At 49.1% G+C, this 14,978-nt stretch overlaps 1 protein-coding gene across 1 annotated transcript in view; it reads right to left on the bottom strand.

Annotated features, from left to right (window-relative positions):
* COBL (cordon-bleu WH2 repeat protein) overlaps positions 1 to 14,978 on the bottom strand; it is a 346,405-nt gene that overhangs the window by 189,823 nt on the left and 141,604 nt on the right. The window lies entirely within an intron of this gene.

The raw sequence follows: 14,978 nt of genomic DNA, 5'->3' as shown, positions 1-14,978 counted from the left end.
ATTTTATTTTACATTGGGCTGTAGCTGATTTATGATGTGCTTCAGATACAGCAAAGTGTTTCAGTCATATGTATGTGTGTTCTTTTTTCATCTTAGGTTATTAAGAAGAACTAATACTGCTATATAACACAGAGAGCCCATCCTGGGGTTCTGTGACAACCTAGGGGGTGGGATGGGGCAGAGGTAGGAGGGAGGCTCAAGAGGGAGGGCATATATCTATATCTGTATATCTATATCTCTATCTATATAGTTGTGACTGATTCATATCGTGCAGCAGAAACCAACAGAACATTGTAAAGCAATTGTGTGTGTGTATCCTCAGACACTTCAGTCACGTCCAACTCTTTGTAACCCCATGGACTGTAGCCTGCCAGGCTCCTCTGTCCATGAGATTTTCCCAGCAAAAATACTGAAGTGCGTTGCCAGACCCTCCTTCAGGAGACCTTCCTCATCCAGGGTTAGAACCCATGTCTCCTGCTCTGTTGCAAGCAGATTCTTTACTGCTGAGCCCCTGGGGAAGCTCACAAAGCAATTATCCTCCAGTTAAAAAGCATACTGTCAAAATGACTATACTATCTACATATTCAATGCAAGCTATCTACATATTTAATGCAATTCTAATCAAATTGCTTATGGCATTTTCCACAGAACTAGAACAATAAATTTTAAAATTTGTATGGGGATGCAAAAGACCATGAATACCCAAAGCAATTTTGAAAAAGATAAACAAGAGCTTGAGGAATCAGGCTTCCTGACTTTAGGCTATACTGCAAAGCTACAATAAACAAAACAGTATGGTACTGGCATAAAAACAGAATTATATATCAAAGGTACGGGGCAGAAAGCCCAGAAATGAACTCACATACCTACGGTCAGTTAATGTACAACAAAAAAGGCAAGAATAAACAATGAAGAAAAGACAGTCTCTTCAATAAATGGTGCTGGGAAAACCGGAGAAGTAAAAGAATAAATATACTTTAAACATATAAGTTGATGTTCTAAAATGTTAAATACAGACATTTTAGGAAAAAAAAACTTCTGAATACTCTTTTGAGAAATGCTGTTTATAAGAGAAATAAACATAGCAATAGACCATAAAACAGTCTAGAAAGTCAAAGCAAAGATTTAGCAACAGTGACATACAGGTGATGGGTACCATGACATTTGTTCTGCTATTTTCACTTCTATGCATTTCCTAATATTTTCTATAGCACCACTTCTCTATATACTACTTGTAAAATGAAATAGGTAATCTCAAAATGGGGGAAAACAGCACGTAGGGTTCAGATGAGGCCTCAAACCATCAGCTTTCATGCCACTGGCTAACACAAACCTTAGGAGTAGCACTTGGGTCTCATCCTCCAACCTGACAAGTAAATATAAGTTAATTCTTTTTTCTTATGAAAAAACCTTAGACCTACATCATATTTTTATGCTTTATTCTAATGTATTGCATTTTTTCCTTTTAAACTTATAGAAATAAGGTAGCAAACGTATATTGCTCTGGCCTAAGGACTGTATAGTTAATTCATTTATTCCTCACAATAACACTCCAGGGAGGGACTGCCATTCCTGTTTTATAGGTATGAAATACAGGCACATCTTTCTCAGATTACAGACAATTTGGTTTCAGAGCCTGAAAATTTAACCAGTGCATTCTTCAACCACTATCAGGAAGACTAGATATTGGGCCATTTCACAGATGGAAAAGTCAAGGCAGAGAGATAGGCTATATAAAATAAATAAACAGCAAGGATATACTGTATAGCACAGGGAACTCTACTCAATGTTTTGTAATAAGCAAGGAGATCAACTCAATCAATCCTAAAGGAAATCAATCCTGAATATTCATTGGAAAGACTGATGCTGAAGCTGAAGCTCCAGTACTTTGGCCATCTGATGCAAAGAGCCAACTCACTGGAAAAGACCCTGATGCTTGGAAAGATTGAGTGCAGAAGGAGAAGGGAGCAACAGAGGATGAGATGGTTGGATGGTATCATCGACTCAATGGACATGAGTTTGAGCAAACTCCGGGAGATGGTGAGGGACAAGGAAGCCTGGCAGGCTGCAGTCCATGGGGTCACAAAGAGTTGGACACAACTGAGCTACTGAACAACAACAGTAAGGAAAAATAATAATATATATATATATATATGTATATGTATATGTATAACTGAATCACTTTTCACACCTGAAACTAACACAACTATATTTCAATTAAAAAAAAAAAAAAGAAGAGAGAGAGAGAGAAAGCTGTCTTGAACTCCTTGAAAGAACTCCATTGAAAAGGAGGCATTTGTTCATTCACCCAGTACTGAGATGGGGGCAAAAAAAGACAGAAGCAATGTCCACTGCTCCAGGTTTCCCCAAATAAATGATGTCCCTACTACCCTGAGTCAGCCTTTCCATCCCCAATTTCTTCTCTTGCCCCCCCCCAACCAAGCCTTCATCACCGAGGTCTACACAAATGCAGCCTCTTCTTTCACCTCAATCTCCTGCCACCCATCCTTCATTCCACAAACATGCGCTGAGTGCGACCATGGGACCTTCATCTTTCCTGCCTTGCTCTGCATGCAGCACCCCTGACTGCATGATGACAAAGCTGCCCTCCATGGGCTGCACAGATGCCCAGAGAGGCTTCTGCGCTGGATTCTGTGGATCCAGCCTGCTGTGGTGTGCATGTGTCTGAGTGCACATGTGTACACATGCAAGCTGGCCAACAATGAAAACACTAGAACGTTTCAGGTGAACAAAATGAATTTCTGACTCTTTTCGAAAAAAAGCAAAAATCAAAGATCTGACTGGGCCCTGAAAACCTCTGAACAAAGCCTAGCTAAGTGTGCCCATCTGGACCCGTAGACTTCAGGCTATCACAGACACGTCCCCTTGAGCCGTCAGGACATCCAAACCACAGCTTGAAAATCAGGGCTCTCCAAGTGTGGCAGGGAGAAAGCCAATTCTGATTTCATGCTGGAAACTGCTTCTTTGACTTGCTTTTCGTTGCTTTTATTATTATAATCACACTCAACGGTTCGCCTGGAGGACCCTGCCCGTCTGCTTGACTGTAAACTAAAGTGCCTTTGTTCAGCTCCTGGACAGACGGTTTGTCCCTGCCTACCTGTTAACAGGCGAGATTAACACACTCCTTCCAAAGGTTGGCCATTCTCTTGGAGATGTTGTGCAAGACTGAGACCCTTTCATTTGAATTCCCCACTGCCTCTCCCGCTCTATTCTGCCTTTTGACTTTAGTTCCTCATGGCTTCTTTCTCTCTCTATAAGAGAACCTGGCATCCAGACCCCAAGAATATGGTTATTTTGAGGCGCTAGCCTACCATCTCCTCGGGCAGCTGGCTTTCCAAATAAAGTCTCTTCCTGGGCTCATCATCTCGTCTCTCAGATTCATCGGTCTGTCATGCAGTGAGCGGAGCGAGCTTGGATTCAGTTACACACGCACCCTCAGTCCCGATCCCTTTCTGCTCTCCCCCACTCGGTTGGTGATGGGTCTCAGATCTCCGATCCTGGAAGCATGGACATCTCTGCTTGCTCGGCCTCACCATCTGACTTGGTTTTGTTTGAAAACACAGCTCAAAACCCTGTCTCCCGAGAATCCTCCAGGCACTCCTGACCTCCAGACACACACGGCTGAGCTCAGGGGTCTCTACCTGCCTGCGGAAACACCCGGGAAGTTTAAAATGTGTTTACCTCTCACCGCGAACCAATCAAACCTGAGCCTCTCAGAGCTGGTTTATATTAACAATCACAACATCTCTTGAGAACAGAGGCTCTTGTCTTAACATGAAAATGGCATATGGTTTTACCTGCAAATCTGTAAAGCAGCTGATAGAAAAATATACAGTTAATACATATTAATTTGTTCATAACTTCAAGAGTCTGTTTCCATTTCATAGAAATAACATCTGCAGATTTTCAGCAGTGAACATGAAAAAGTTTCACACCAAGAGCAATGCCTGGGGTGTGGGTGGATTTGAGGAACTGACAACAGGCAGTCTTTCTGTGTCCCTGGCTTCTCGTTTGGAGGGAACAGACCCCGGCCTCCATGACCGTTCCTGATTTCCAAAGGGCAGATTCAAACTGTTGCTAATCAGAGAAGGAAGGGAGGGAGGGGATAGGAGACACAGAGGAGCAGCTGGGGCGGGTCCTGGTTCTACATCAGGGGATACACATGACAGTATCGTTGAGCTCTTTATGAAACTAAGTTCCCCAACAGATGGAAGAAGCTAGCATTCTCCACCGCAGGGAAGACCAGCTGAGGCCAGATTAAAGAAACCAGAGAAGCTCATCAAAAGGCCACCTGAAGCCAGATTAAAGGAGTGCACGCCCTGCACACACTCCACGTCTGCAACCTTGCCCTTGAATCATCACAATAGAGCTCCCCACCAAGTCCTCCTGGGTAGAGACACACAGTTTTGAGGGGCACCAGCCTGCGGTGTCCCCCTTCGCCTGTGCGACCCCATAGCCCGCAGCCTGCCAGGATCCTCTGTCCCTGGGATTCTCTAGGCAAGAATTCTGGAGTGGGTTGCCATTTCCTTCTCCAGTGCATGCATGCATGAATCACTATGCTGTATACCTGAAAGGAGCATGATATTGTTAAGTCAACTATGCTTCAACAGCAACAAAAAATAAATACAATAAAAATATACTTTGTCTCATCGGATCCTCATATTCTAAAGGATAAGATCTCCAGTTCTCATTTTATAGCTGAGGAAACCATGCTCAGATGGGTTCTAAAGGCACAGGTATCCCACAGACATTTGGGGAATGCCTAGATGACTTTTGCAAGGTCACTGATAAAGCAGAAGGGAGCAGAGGGTGGTTTCATGTCTGTTTTGTCTGGAGGAGGGCGCTGGTGGCTGCAGGAAGAAGTTCCCGGTGAGAACACCGCCAAGGAACCAGATGATCCCGCAGCCAGCGGGGACCCTGAGGACTTGGGAGAACAGGCGAGGAGTCAGGTGAGGGGGGCAGCATCTGGGCACACATCAGATGGAAAAGCAAGGCTGGAGGTGGCAGTACCAGCTCCAGGTTCACAGCACAGGGGCTAAAGTGGAGGCCAGGTGGGGTGGCAGAGGATGCCGGGCAGAGAGGCCATCAGGGAGGCAGTGGGCTCTGGGGCGGGCTCTGGGGCAACCAGACTCCAGCAGAAGGCTCTACATGGGCCAGCAGAGGACTCGCCGTCAGAGATGGCCAGAAACAGACTTTCGAGGGGTTGAGCTCAAGATGACAAGGGCACAAGCAGAGCGCACACAGGCAGAGGAAAGTGGTGACCAGAAAAGAGCCCCTCAGGTCGTTCTGAGTGTCCATCCGGGTCTGGGCTATCTCAGCAGTCTCCCCTTCCTGGACCTCAGTTTCCAGGTGGGTAAGTGGAAAGCTGGATGGCAGGACTTCAGTTCTAATAAACCAAATCACAGAAAAATATAGACCCAAACTACCACCATCATATAAAATTAAACTAAGCAGTAGTCAGGATTAAGATGGCTAGTATCAAAAAACAGAAAACAGAAAGGAAGTGATGGTGAGGATGTGGAGAAATTTAAAGCCCTGTGCACTGTTGGCTGGAATGTAAATGGGTGAAACCACTGTGTAAAACAGTCTGGAGATTCCTCAAGAAATCAAAAATGGAACCAGCATATGACCAAACAATCCCAGCTCTGGGTATATGCCCCAAAATAATTAAAAATAAAGACTTAAGGAGATTATTTGCATACCCATGTTCAGAGCAACATTATTCACAATAGCCAAAAGGTGAAAACAACTCAAGAGTCTATCAACAGATGAGTGAAAACATGAATGAAATGTGAATTCATTAATAAATGGATGAAAATGAAAATGTGGGAAATAGACATTATGGAATATTATCCAGCCTTTGAAAGGAAGTGAATTCTGACACATGTTAAAAGGTGAATGGATCTTGAGGATGTTATGCCAAGTGAATAGTCAGAAGGACACAGATTGCCTGATTCCACTTATAGAAGCAACACAGGGCAGTCAAGTTCATAGAGACAGAAAACAGAATGGTGGTTACCAGGGGATGGGGGCAGATGAGCAGTTTCACTTAATGGGTTTACAGAGGTTTTGTTTAACAGAGTTCCAGTTTGGTAGATGGTTCCAGATGAAAAAGGTTCTGGAGATGGTTGGACAACAATGTGAACGCATTTAACATTCCTGAACTGCATGCTTGCACACGGCCAAACGTGGCCAATTTCATGCTGTGTGACTATACCACGATTTAATCATGACCATTACTCCTAACAAGACCACACCTCATCATCATAAAATGAACTTTGCATCTTTGTGAGTCTTCCTGCCGAGACTCCCTTTCTTGGGCACCCCTCAGTCTCTGCCTCTCGTGTCCCTCTGCCCAAGAAAGGCTTCTCTGGCTGAGCACACTGGAGGGCGAGGCAGGAGATGTAGGACCTGACGCAGTGGGCTCACGGGTCCCTTAGAGGAAGGGAAGGAAGGAGAGAAGCTGGATCCACCCACGGGAGGGGGCCCTGCCAGGAGCAGGGGGCTGAGAAGGAGCTACAGCGATGAGACCTCTCCACGGCCTCCCCCTTGAACGCCCTCCATCCCAGAAGCAGCACAACGCCTCGGGCCTGTGTGTCCAAGGGGGCGACCATGGGCCAGTTCAATAGCAGGAGCTGCCCAGGCGCACGGACACCCCAGGCTCCTCCGATCATAAGCGGCATCTCCCCATAACACAGCACCACCAGCCTTCTCTACCCAGCAGGGGCCCCTGTTCTTCCCACAGGCCTGAGTGACCTTCGCTTGGTCCAGGGAAGCCAAGGTCAGGTCCAATAGCTGGTTCCTCCCTGGAGAGTCTGCAGGTGCTGGGCAGCTGGGGCCACCTGAGTCTAGAAGCAGATGGCAGTCAGAGGGCTGAGCTTTTGCCCCAGTCTGAGGACCCTCCTGGAACCGGGACTCAGGGCCTGGCCCCTCCTGGGTGCCCCCTGGGGGGCTCTTCAGGGCCTGAGTCACTGAGCAAGCACCTTACCTTCCCAGTGCTCCCTCCTGGATGAGCAGCTGGGAGTGCCCGGGCAGGAGGGACTTAGAAAAATGAAAAAAAAAAAAAAATTCTGGCATCTCAAATGTTATCAATCAGAGTTCCAAGCGGTTATATCTTAAAACCATCACACAGTCATTGCCTAAATGTCAGGACCAGGCCTGTGAGTTCCCACACCAGCGGGGTTGCTGTCAGCCGGTTTTTACACACAGAGCCCTTCAACTTGAAGCAGGAGGCACAGATGCTCCCCCTGAAGCCAGACGATACTAGACAGTGTGGGCTGTGCGTTTAACACTGTCTGGACTCTGAGTGCAAATCCCAGGACCCAGTCCAGGCAGCTGAGTTAAAACCTAACTCCACGGGCCCCAGCCGGCGCCCAGCCAGGATGGAAGAGCTGGGCAGCAGGGCCGCAACCTCAGAAGAGAAAGCCCACATGCCTCTCCATTCCCTGAGCAGAGTCCAAGGTGCTCTGCTCTGTGTCACTATCCACGGATGGTGATGCTGACGCCAGCTCAGCTGAATGACAGGCCTGCAGGATTCCTGCCTGTGCACCCTGGCGGCAGCCTGGGCAGGAAGCAGGGCAAACAGCATCGCCTGAAAGGGATGATTTCAGGCAAAGCAACCAGGCACACCCGCTCCTCCTGGTCCTGGCCCACCGGTGGGCTCGGCCCACTGGCTCGGGCTAAACAGACCTGTGGATGCTGCAGGCAGAAGGGAGTCACCGATCCCTCTCAAGAGTCTTTCCAAGCATGATGCTTGCTTCCTGCTGCAAGAGGCAGAAATCTGGACACAAGCTGCCCTGGTTCTTGGGTCAGGTCATTTCCAGTGTCACCTGGTTCCTCCTGCCAGCAGCTGGAGGAGGCCTCTGCTCACCCCGAGGGAAGGAGTAGCTGGAGGCTGCCAGGCGCTCCCCATGAGAAGCAGCCCAGGAGCCCAGGGGTGCTCCGAAGGCCCCACCCAGCCTCCCAAACCTGATGCTGTGTTGAGTCACCTCCCAGTGGGCCTTGGCTGCAGTGAAGAATTCAGAGATCTGGGGAGCACAGTTTCAAGGAAGCATCAAAGAAAGGGGGCAGAAGAGCAGGGTTTTAACAATGACATCATCAAACATCATTTTGCACACTTAGATTTAACTTCTCCTATGAGCAATGCCACGTGTGTCTGGGAAGACAGTCATCCACTGATAAATAGTTAGGGGCCCCGTCACATCCCAGGGCCATCAGAAGATGACAATTGCAGCTGGAAGCCACCTTCCACAAGCTCGTGGTCCCCAAGGGTGGACAGCAGCTCACGAGATGCAGAAAGAAGGATGGTAGAACCACAAGGAAGGTAAGATGTGCTCTACAAGGATTACACAGGCCTCTCCATTCAGACAGAGTTCACCGAGCTTCTGGAAATGATTTGTGAGTGGTGGTAAGAAAAATCAGACAAAGGTGGCAAGAACAAGTGGGTGTAAGGCTGCCCCCCAGCAAGGAGGTTAATGTTGAGAGCACCAAGGTAGGGAGGGCTTGGGATGTAGGACCACTTCAGGAATCTGGCATGTGGAAAGGCATGGGGATGAGCACAGGCTGGGGTACAGAGGACCTGGGGCGCATGGAGCAGGAGGACTTCGGGAATTTCCTATGAATGATGAGGAACAAAACAGACTCTTTCCACAGGGTGACTTGCACGTGCACACACACACACATGCACACCCATGCACACACCCCACATGCATACCTGCACACACACACACCTGCACAAACACACCACACACATACACATGTGCACACATGCGTACACAGCTCTGAGAGGCAAGTTCAAGAACAAGTGCAAATTTAAGGAAGCTGACCATCAGATCCAAAGGAGAAATTCCACTGTCACGGGAAACAACAAGAGAGGAACAGGGGCTGGAAAGGATAAGGGGCAGGAAAACCCATGTGAGCAGGACTGAAGGGAAGTCAGCTTCTATTAGAACAGCTCCACGTGGGCAAGGATTCTGCACGCCGGGCGTCAGCAGCCTGGCTGAGGTGAGGACAGGGGTGCCGGCTTGTCCGATAGAAACACGCTAAAGGCATGCAGACAGGTGTGCAGACAGTCCTGAGAAGACACACTCAAAGGCAGCTGTGGCGTTCCCCCTCCTCCACACCCCACCCTAAAGTGGGGGGCGTCCCACCCCTAGCAGCCTCCAGTAGGGTCTGGGGGTGGATGCTGTATTTCCTTTTGTGCCCAGGTGTCTGTGAGCTGGGCTGGTGGAGGTAAAGGTGAGGACACGAAGGCAGAGGTGTGTGCGGAGGGCTGGGGGTGGGCATGCGGTTGTCATAGCCAAGACTCAGGTTCTGTACCTGTAGCCTAGGACCCACTCAGTAAGGAGTCTGGGTCCTTAGGTTCCCTTAGGAACCTCTGGGTTCTCTGAAGACAAAAGGGACTCTGTCAGGACAAAAGGGACCCAGTAAGGGTTCTGGGTCCTTAGGTTCCCTTAGGTTCCACTGGGTTCCCTTAGGGCAAAAGGGAACCAAGTCAAGTGCCTCCAAAAGGAGGTCAAACCAAGTCAAGTGCCTCCAAACTGCCACCTGGGAAGCCCTTGATTAGCTGTGCATTGTTAAACAGGCAATGAGGACTATTTCATTTAACTGCTTTTGGGTTTCATGTTTGGATACATTATGAAATCAATCCATCAAATCAATGGCTTCTGGTTATTTGCATTAAAAGTAAAAGCAATAAGTCACACAGAAAAAGACAAATACAGGATATCGCTTATGTGTGGACTTTAAAAAAAAGATACAAATGAACTCATCTCGGAAACAGATTCACAGATACAGAAAACAAACTTTTGGTTACCAGGGGGAATGAGGGGGGAGAGGTAAATTGGAGACTGGGATTAGCAGACACAGACTACTATATAAAAAATAGGTAACTAATAAGTGTCTACTGAGCACAGGGAACTCTGCTCAATACTCTGCAATGACCTATGTGGGAAAAGAATCTACTTAAGAGTGGGTATGGCGGCTCAGACGGTACAGCGTCTGCCTGCAGTGCAGGAGGCCCCGGCTCAAACCCTGGGTCGGGAAGATCCCCTGGAGAAGGCACTGGCACCCCACTCCAGTACTCTTGCCTGGAGAATCCCATGGACGGAGGAGCCTGGCGGGCTATAGTCCATGGGGTCGCAAAGAGTCGGACACGACTGAGGGACTTCACTTTCACTTTCACACATATATGTATAACTGATTCACCTTGCTGCCCACTTGAAACTAGCACAGCATTTTGAATCAACCATACTCCAACAAAAATTTTAAATAAATAAAAGCAATAATGAAGATGGTTTTGATGTAAAGGATGGTCGTCCTCTCAAAGTCAAAAGCTTCATGTGGACCGTAAGAAACTGAAACACACAGGTTTAACTTTTCACACCGAAATGGAATATTGGCGGTTTCAACCAAGGGTCGTCAGCCACAGAATGAGAGTGAGAACCGTGATTCAGAGTGAAGGCTCAGGGCAGGCAGCCTGGTCCAAAGCCAGGCCCCTCTGCACCCCACGTTATTTCCACAGTGTCTGCCTGTGTCCCTGGGGGGTCCCTGGCCCTGCTGCTTTCTTCATCTGACCCTACTCAGGAATCCACCTTGAGATTCAGATTTCAGAGAAGGGACTGGGTCATGCCCAGGAAAGAGCCTTGAAGAGGGCGGGCCTGACCAAAGCAGTTGCCCAGTTCTCTTTTGCAAATGTATTTCAGTAGTGGATGGGGTTTCCCTTCTGCAAAATACATTCTATAGTTTTCTCAGGAAATCCAGTGAAAGTTTAAACATATCAAGTGCCTGAGTGTGCAGAGCCCAGGCAAGTTCTGGGCATCAGTAAGAAGAGGGCCTTCTGCTAGCGCCAACAGCATCCTTCTGTTTACCCTTTCAGGGACCAGGAAGTTCCAGGAGAAAGTGGAATGCCAGACATCAGACCCCAAAGACAACTCTGAAAATAGGCTACTTGGACTGTTAGAAATGAGGGGAGAAAATACCAGGAAGGCAACCAGGGTAGGAAATGATGGTCTTCACAGCAGGCCTCCTTACCTGGAGCGACAGGGCAGAGAAAGACATCGGGTCTCTCCTCCCACCCCCACCAGGGGCAGGAACAGAGACACCCCTGCTAACAAGGCCCACCTTCCTGCTGGGACACAGAGAGAGCTGTTCTGGAAGGTTCGGGGAGGTCTGGATAGAATCCCAATTAGACAAAACCCCTCTCCATCTGACTCCCATGACCCTTCCCACCTCACTCCTTCTCCTTTGCTAGACTCAGCACGCTACCATGTAATCACAAGTCATGGTAGGTTCCACGTCCCTGCATACCTGTCCCCAGAACTTCTCTTTGCACTTACTGGGGGGCCCCAAGCACACCTGTCTCAGCTCCCCCAGCCTCAGCCCCGCCAGCCCCCTGCATGCTCCTCCACATGCCCTCCTTTGCTACCCTGAATTGGCAAGCTCTCCCACATCAAGGGCTTTGCACATGCTGTTCCCTGCTGGAAATGCTGTTCCCTCTACCCCAGACACCCTCCCACCCTCCATGACTCAATCTGGAAGGTGAGCTCCTACGAAAGGCCTTTCCCCCAATCCCTACTGTGGCCCCATGGAATGTTCTCCAGCAGGGCATCGGGCCAGTTTATTTCATGGCACTTCTCCCCGTCTACACTTGGAGGGTTTGAACCACAGTGTGTAGGACTAGCCAGAACTCTGCACTTTAAGTCCTTGAGGTCAGGGACCAAGACTCTCTTGATCCCAGCAGGGACAGTAACTCAGTGCCTAAGTGCTGTGTAAGTGAGTCAGCTTCCTTTGCTAGGATTCAGCTGCCATACTGCGGCCCAGCTGTGTGGGCATCTAGGAGGTGACTATTCAGAAACCCAGAGGGCAGCAGGGCACCGCCGGGCATAGACTGGATGGTGCCAGAGGCTAGGGAGTCCCCCACCCGCCTTTAGCATTCCCACAGCTCTGAGTCCAGCAGTCACTGGATTTTTAGCTCTGAGTTTCTGAAAATGTATAAGCCCACTGGGTCCCAAGCACTTTGCATGCATTCAGTTCTCACAACAAGGGCACATGCAGGGTTACCCTCCCCACTGTACAGACAGGAAGACTGAGGCACTGACAGGCAAGGGATTCTCTTGGGATCCCACTGCTGGGAGGCCCTCCTGCGCCACTATGCACCTCTGCCCCTGTCCCTAGCTGTCTCCTGGAAACAAAGAACCCCAGGTATCCGGGAGCCAGTGCTGGATGGTCCAGGCTCTGTGCCCTCTGCCGGAGGGTGGGGACCCTGCCAGGGCAACGGCAATGAGGGCATGAGTCAGGAGCCTCCTCTGGTGAAGGTTTCTGGCACAGTCTGCTGTGACGCGGGGTCCGGACAAGCCTTGTCTAACACGGTCAGAGCCCCAAGGATGTTCTTCAGTGCTGAGTTTACATGAATCACAAATATGCTGAATATTCCCATGGAACCGAGGGAGAGGTAGGGTCCCGGGGAGGGGAGGGGAATTGTCCAGCCTGACGGCAGGAGGCCCCGGGTCAGTCTGCTGGGCTCTCAGCATCTTTAGAATCAGGATGGGACTCCTTTGAGCATCTGATGAGGGCAAAGCTGCACTGAGACACCCTCATGTACGTGCACACGATTTCTGCAAACTGCTGTGAGTGACAGGGACCCCAGGTGGAATCCCTGTGATGCCTTCTCTCTGACCCCTGTGAGCCTCCCATGTAAGGGCCCTGTGTCTTCTGGGACAAGGATCCCTTTTAATAAAAGAGGAATGAGGACAGCCCCTCTGATGCTTCCCTCTGCATGTGTGCGTGTGCGTGTGTGTGTGTTAAGTCGCTCAGTCATGTCCGACTTTTTGAGGCCTCATGGACTCATGGGGAGTCTGTCCACGGAATTTTCTCTGCCCATGGAGTTGTCCAGGCAAGACTACTAGGGTGGGGTGCCATTTCCTACTCCATCTCCTAGCATCTTTGCCTTTGCAAACAAAACTCAGGACAAGAGAAACATTCCACAGAGGATCCCTATAACTATACCCTCTCAAATTCAGAGGCATCTTCAAGCTGCAGCTTGAAGGAGAAAGACAATGTAACGAGAGGAACACCCATGTCCCAGGCAACAGAGGGAAGGGGGCTTCTCATAAAAACACTGCTTTTCAGGGCCACGGAGAGACAATGTCCTTTGGAATCCTGCCACAGAACAGCCTTTCACAGCTGCAGAGCACCTCCAGCCTCAGTGGTTCTCTCTGGAGTCAGAAAGAGGTGAATTCAAATCTGGTAACGATATCGCCAGCTGTGCGTCCCGCAGCAGAGAACTCGGTGTGGGAAAGTACTATACTTGTCAGCCTCAGTTTCCAAGGAGCCAAATGCAGAATGCTTTCCGTGTTTATTATGGGGTTCCCATGAGGCTTAAAAGGAGATGACTCATGAAGCTCCCTACACAGTGTCCATAGTGGTTACATCACTTTTATTGTCATTCTTTGGGGCAAAAAACAAAAACAAGCCTCCTGTCTCCATGAGGGCAGAGGAGAAGCTAACTCCTGCAGATGCCCAGTGAAAGCTCATCTGTGCAGCAGATACATTTAAAACCAACCAAGAAACCCTACTCACAATAGACTTTGACCTCTGTGACCTGGGGTTGAAGGAGCTTTCAGTAACTGAACATGAAATGATTAGCTTTCTTGATGGGTTCTCCAAGACACAATAGCAAAAGCTATCCATAACACACAGCAAACTCACCCTGTGGGCCGTGTGCATGGGAATGTGGCTATCTCAGCACACATCAAGTTCATATTCAAAGGGGAACATTTGAGAGCCAAGTCCCACAGCTATTACCCAGCTTCCAGTAAGTTAAGTAAGAGCCCATGGGTGTGGATCACTTAGCTGCCAGCAAAGGCTGCTGGATGAAGCTGAGCAGAGCAGTTCCTGCTCCAAGGATCAGATAAAGAGTTACTGCATTCTGAACGTTTATAGAAAAAGGATCTCTCCTTCCAAAAAATAGGCTGCACTAATTCACTGCAGTTTGAACATTCTGATCAAATGAAAGGAAACAGATCAGAGGCGAAAACTTACTGGTTCCCAAACCACCTGGCGATATTTGCACACGTCCCAAGCTGTGCTGCCCTCACCTGGAGACCTTGCTTTGCCCCTTTACAAAGAGCAGGCCCAGCTGCTCAAGGCAAGCCTGTCCCTGGAATTTCCCTGGATGGGAGCTTGGAGGGGAAGCAGAACCGTGAGAACACACACGGGCTTCTGACCTGACCAGCCTATGACTTAATAAAGATGCCACCCGATGCAGGGCTTCCTACCGAACATGCCTACAGTGTTGGACCCGCCAGCTGAGATATTCCCACTGCGCGCCCTGCCAGGAACAAAACCACAATTCACCTTGGCTCACTTGGTCAAAAGCTCAGGACTTCTAATCCTAATCCAGGGGAAAAAAAAAAAACAACAACAACAACAACCTTCAAAGGACGTGCTGTCAGGGAGGAAGAGCAGAACTGTGTCTTCAGCGAGGAGCAGCTCCTTGATCCTTTCTGACAAAGCATGCCCACCGTCTCCTTGGAGTTGCCAGTGTGGACATCACAGGCTCTCCCTCAGGGGGAAGTGTAATTACGCTTCCAGAGACAAATCAGACCTTCACCGAAGCTAACTGGCCTTGTGCAACCAGGCACTCGCTGAATTTGCCTAAAGCAACTCTTGCCATCTCCCAGGCACGATTCAGCACCTCCTTGGGCTGACGAGTCTACTTTTTCTTTGCCTCAAAAACTTGGTGATCAGAAAGTTGCTGTGTTTCTGCAGCAGTAGTGAGGCTTCTCAAGCTTGAAGGCCATACTCAGTTTCTGCCAAATATTGCCATCCCAGGACAACAGACAAGGCTGCCAAACAGATAAGGTGGCAGGCAGACATGCCCACGAGGCTGCAGTGCCCTAGGCTCGCATCCAAGTCAAGGGCCAGAGGGTCCCAGGGAGGGCGTGGCAGACTGGGAT

This window comes from Capricornis sumatraensis, chromosome 5, assembly GCF_032405125.1.
Source record: "Capricornis sumatraensis isolate serow.1 chromosome 5, serow.2, whole genome shotgun sequence".
In the NCBI taxonomy this organism is placed as follows: Eukaryota; Metazoa; Chordata; class Mammalia; order Artiodactyla; family Bovidae; genus Capricornis; species Capricornis sumatraensis.
The sequence above is the reverse complement of the archived record's forward strand: the minus strand, read 5'-3'. Positions and strand labels throughout refer to the sequence as shown.